The sequence below is a fragment of the Sylvia atricapilla genome, chromosome 8 (assembly GCF_009819655.1).
Source record: "Sylvia atricapilla isolate bSylAtr1 chromosome 8, bSylAtr1.pri, whole genome shotgun sequence".
Taxonomy (NCBI): Eukaryota; Metazoa; Chordata; class Aves; order Passeriformes; family Sylviidae; genus Sylvia; species Sylvia atricapilla.
Window position 1 is genome coordinate 14,790,857 of NC_089147.1, and position 6,089 is coordinate 14,796,945.

Here is a 6,089-nt window from a genome sequence, read left to right on the forward strand (position 1 = left end):
TTTTCAGGTTGTCACTATATCCATGGACACGAGAGCAGTTGCATTAGGTCAGATCAAAGTTCCATAGCTGTCTCACAGTGCCCAGGGAAAGGAGATGCCTAGAAAACAATGTCAGACAAGGATATTTCCCTCTAAGAATCTCTAGCTGCTTGCAGGGCCTTTCTGAAGCAGACATTGGGTCTATCTGATTAGAAATCCTTGATGGACTTCATAGTTTTTTTTCCCCCCTGTTTTTGCTTTCATTAACTTGTGCAGTCCCTTTTAACCCATGTAAAACATTTCCTTCTATATCAGAGGCTGCAAAAAGCAAACTAATGTCCCCCACTACCAAGTGGGACCCTGTATTACTTGATAGTAGAGAGAAGCTTTAAATTACTCTAGGAAAGCAATTATGCCTGTTTCTATATCGAAGGCCATAAAATAATTACATCTTTGCATAATTTACTGATGTTAACAGGAAATGTGCAAATAGATTTACAGCAGGTTTTCATCCTTAGAATAGATGTTATTTTGATTAGTAGGCTTCTGTCATATGCTTGAAATACTGTAGGCATGGAAGTATTACCATAATAGCAATGGATCATGTCAGTGATGTGTACATATTATATGAAGTAACAAAAGTGGCATGTCTTTAAAATTTGTCCATCAGTTATGCACCATCCCTGTGGACTGAAATTCCGTACCAACAGACAAAAGGTATAATAACACTTATATGACCCAGCTGGGAATGGTGACAAGGCAGCACATCTGCTGGAGATGTGGGAAGGATGGCAAGGATTAATGAATGCAGGCATGTCATGTGGACAAAAAAATAAGTATGAGAGAAAAGGAGCTAAATTAATATTTTTGCATTAGTGCTTATCAAAAAGGAGCTTGAGGAAGTTCTGAATACAGGAGTATTGTCTGTGAGGAGCTAACAGATTGCAGTGTCCATAGGAATGCTTTGAGAAGAAAATTACAAGAGGAGTAGTAATAAATACTGACCTTCAGGGTGGCCTGATAAAATTGTCTGGCAGAAGACCCAAAGTGGACAAAAGGGACTCTGTTTCTCATAACAGGTAATTTAACTTTGGAACTCATTGTTGCTGCACTTAGTAATTGCAAATTTTTTAATGGGTTCATAAGGTAATTAATAGAGTGACAAAAGCAAATGCACCAAAGGTATAAAGCACAATTATAGTGATGCAACATCAAACTCAGGGAGTCTCTAAAGTATAGACATGAAAGTTGGGAGTATGTATTGTGAGAATAATAACTCTCAAGTGGGACCATTTCCAAAGTATCTGTGTTGACCATGACTAAAGACAAGACTGAGTGCTAGGTGATTCTTTAGAGTTCTGACCCATCTCAGCTGCTCTTGTGTTCCAGACACTCCAGTTAGAGGAAGATATGCCCAGATTAGCAAAAATGATGGTACGAAGTACTTTGTTATAAAGCAAAAAAAAGCTTTTTGTATTTCTAAGTGCAAGAAAAATCATTGCAAGTAAGACTCATCACGCAATTAATAATAGAAGATGTACATTTTCACTCTGGTGGGCTTTCAGAGTGTCATCACCACTTTAAAAATAATAAATGTACTCTATGTATGGGAAGAAAAAGACAATTAAGAGAGAGATTATTTCTTTTTGTACAGTAGTTAAAAATTATTACAAATATTATTTGTGATCTTCACTCATACTGTGTTGGGAAGATACAGCTGCTTCAACAAACCAGACAAGCATGTAGCAAAATAGAAAATAGACTTACTGGGGAAAAAGGTAAAAAATGTATAGTGTGTAAACTGTATGGTCTGAGAAGACAAACCTCTTTCTTCATTGTGCACTCTGTTTCACTCGATGGCTTTTTCTAGTATCTGCAGGAAAAGATGACTGTTTTGTGTAATTAGTCTATGTTCCAATATGCAAGATGCACAAATATTTGGCTGTTGTATATGAATACAGGAGATGAGAATTAATTCTGTGTTTATGTGCAGAATATTGAAATGTTTCTGCTGAGACTTTGAAGGCAGAATTCAGTTGGTGACAGGGTTTTCTCACATGTAGTTTATGAAAGAAAACACTGATTTAATTTTAACTCCTAAAAAGCAAAGATAGCTTGATTAAACTTCAAATTGACTTTTTTCTCAGCAGCAATGAATAAGCATAGAACAGCAAACCTGTAGTTTCCTGGATTCCCCTTCTCCCTCTTCTGAAATGTGAGTGACATTCCCCTTCTCCCATCACCAGGGATTTCCCTGACTGCCAGAAGCTGCCAAAGATGACAGAAAGTCACTCTGTGACAACCAGCTTCCTCAGCACCTTGGATGTGTCCTACCAGCTTCACAGACTTGTGTTCTGTTCAGTTGACTCAGGTGATCCGTAACTCGTTTTATTTTCTGTGGGAACTCTGCTGCAAGCCAGTTAGGGCTGGAAGGTCCAAGAGAAAACTTTGGTGGTGAAGGCTGAGACACAGAAGATACTGAGCAGTTCAGGTTTTGCTGTATCCATTGTCCCTAGGACAAAGCACCTTTGTCTTCCTTAGCCTCCCTCTTGTTCCAATAACTGTGAATGATCTTCCTTGCTGCCCTCCACATTCCTCACTGGTTTGGATCCCAGTGGATATTTGGCATGCCTGTTTCTGGCCCTTCATGCCCAGGACATATTTCTGTGCTTCTTCTGGGTAGCCTGTCTCCACATTTGCTCCCTGTATGGAGCCCTTTCAGGAGTTCCTCCTCTCCCATACCAGACACCCTTGGCTTCTTGCCTCTCAGGATACTCTGTTCTGCTCTAAAGAGGTTGTCCTTAAGATCAGCCAGATCTGCTGGGCACTTTGCCCTTCGAGGTACCCTCCTGAGAGACCTTGTCTGCCAGTTCCCTGACTGAATCCTAATTTCATTTTGCTTTAGGTTTTAGGTATAAGGCCTGTGTCTTTCCATCACAGTACTGTATCCCTCTGCTTCCAGAAATGCTGAGCAATGTGGCCATACACAGATTTCTAGCTTCTGTTTGTCTCCCACACTGTGGGCATGTGTGTACTGGTGTTTCAAAATGAAATCAAACCCTAAAGTTCAAAGCCTTGCTCATTAGGTTAGTAATCCTCTAAGAAAAAATGATCTTGCCCCACTTTGAGATGGGTCTCAAATAATATATTTTCTTGTTTCAAGATCAATAAGTAAAAGAAGAAAAAGCAATAAGAAAAAAATAAAAACTTTTCTTGCTCCTCTAAACCTGACCTTCAATTTTTCCGTTTCAACCTCAGCCTATCCATTTTATTCTTGATCCTTGCATCTATCATCTATATTTAAAAAACCTTATGTTTTTGCCCTCTCTTTTTAAGTAGCTCTGCAGTATATTGGTCAAACTGCCAGCAGTACATATTTGTTTTAGAATTGCTCATCTTGATATCTAGTCTACGTTTTCCATACCCTGTCACAACCTGTTTAATTCTTCCCACATCCTTTTTCTTTTTCAAACACAACATGGATCCAAATAAATGGTTATTTAATCTTAAATGTTATACTTCACTATTCAAAATGTATCTCACTATTGAAGATGGTCTTTTCATTTTCTGCTGGAGGGAAATATATTTACATAGTATTAATGCCATACTAGCACAGTGTTTTTAATTTAAAAATTACTTAGATAGGGTGAGGAAAAAGTTCTCTCTCAAAATAACCATAACACTTTTGTTTATTGTCAGAATCTGCCATTTACCATGAGGTTATCACTTTTTCCATCCTCCTGGGCATACATCATGGTACAAGTAAATTGCTGCAGTGCATTGATTTTAAACTGCTGAATTACTGGTGTCTATCACTGTATTCAAACGGGTTTGAAGAAAAACATCTTTCCCATTGCTGAGGGCTCTAAAGTAAAAGTAGATTAATAATTTATGTTTCAAACTTGCTTCCAGCACAGTCAGCGGCGTTGCTCTCATTTCTTGCAGACAGCAGTGTCCTGCTTCCTACCCAGACTTTGGGGAGACTCTGGTGTGGATACAGCTGAATGAATTAAAAGTTCCCATCAATATAACAATCCATGTGTGACAGCATTGTGAAGAATGCACTCCTTTATTCACTGGGTGACAGTAACCAGACTTGTTCAGTTGAGAACATTTAAAAAGAATGCAATTGGACAGATCTTCCGTCATTCTGACCAAGACTAAATTTAAGCAGAAGCACCACAAAATATAGGTCACTGATTAATTCACTGAGATTCTGCATTCTTGCTCTGCAATAATCACTTAATGACAAGTTAAAGCAAATACTTCAATGTGATAATTAATTCTGGTTACACATTATTAAGGTCAGAAGAGCTAACAGATTCACTAATTATTTCTATTTTAGAACATGGGACATTTCAATCAAGCATATATAAAATAGTAAATGTAAGGGAATTTAACAGTATTTACTGGCTTAGTACATGATTAAACATTGACTACTGCTCAGCATGTAGAGGCATTAAATGCTGCCATTCTATCAGAGGGGAGATCCAATACTTTTGCTGAAATAAGCACTTTCAAAACTTTTCTTAAATTGAGTTATAACTTAACAAAAAATCCTGAACATAGTTAATAAAGTGACTGACAGAAAAATAAATTTGATCTCTCCTACATTGGAAAAACCTACATATGGAGAGACAAAAAAGTCTTTTATCTCTAGACATGAGAAACAGAGCAGGGATACATGAAGGTTCCCAATTCCCTTTTCTCAACTCCTCACACCCTCCTTGTTTGGCATGGAGGTGGATGGGGCTGTATTGCTAAGTCTAACTGAGGTACCTACTACACAAGGAGCCTCCAGAGAAACCTGTATTCAGAGATCAAACCACTGGGGAACTAACAGATATTTATACATTATTAAATACCTTTTTTCCTCCCCAGGATTTACAGCAAACCTATCTGCTTCTTTCCGGCTCTTGCTCTTCCTCTAAAATATGCAGTCTTTATGGAGAAGGGTTTTCATAGATCCGGAGAAACAAGAACCTACTTCATTTCTTGAGCACCCCTTTCCGACAGATTTAGACATTCAGTGAGTAGGAGCAGAGAAACCTACATTTTCTTTGTACTTTATTCAGTTCTTCCTTTACATTGTTACTGAAGTTATTGGTAGTTTTTCTAAGCCAAAATTTAAGCAAGAGCCCTGAAAAACAACCATTTATTATGTTTGTATTAGTACTGCTACACCAATAGCTTGTCTAATTAATCATAACTTAGAGTGAAAACTAGAATTAGTCCCATCTACATCTGTCACACTTAACTCTAAATGACAATATGAAATGTTTATTAGTCTCACTGAAATGCTTATCCATCTCAGTGACACCACTTTCAAACCATATATGCTTATTTATCATCCTGGTGCCAATGAGCTGAGCTCTCTCAATTTGAAGATATTCGTGGGTGGTTGAAAACACTCCTAGCTTAGTGTTCCTTCTCTCCTCCAGGTCCAGAATGAAGTTCAGAAACTTCATTCACTAATGATGGATGGAACAAATGAGTTTCCAAAGAATGTGCCTGGTTCTGACTACTTGCAAGTCATCCCAGGAGAGCTGATACAGAGAGGGGGAGTTGAAATCTAGATATCCTTCCTTTCATTTTTTTTTTAGTTTTGTTTTTGGATAGGATGATGCCTTATGTATTCCTTTTTGTCTGTTTTTCTAAAAAACTGCAATGCATTGCCTGATTTCAAACATGTTTATGGTAAAAAGAAAATGTTCAGACATAAAGAAGTTTCTGTGAGTTTTGTGAAAACTGGATAGTCCCTGCATTAAAAGGACACTTGAATTAGTATCTCACATTGGAAAAGCATGTAGTACAAGGTTCAGCACCATTCTGTTCTTTCTGGAACACACCAGTCAGGCAAAAATCTGGCTGATGACTCAGAAACAGCTACAGCAAAAATTGTTTCATGAAGAGATAGGACTCAAGAAGGTGCAGAGAGGTACCCTCTGGGTACTCCCAGAGAGATGGTGGACATTGGAGGGGTGATGCAGAAGCAGAAATGAAAAGACAAGCTGGAATTATTGGAAAGGTCAGGAAGTGTAAGACTAAAGGACAGAAAGTCCTAAGGAAAATGGGGTGCACAAAGCCTACTGCTTACAAAAAATCCTGGT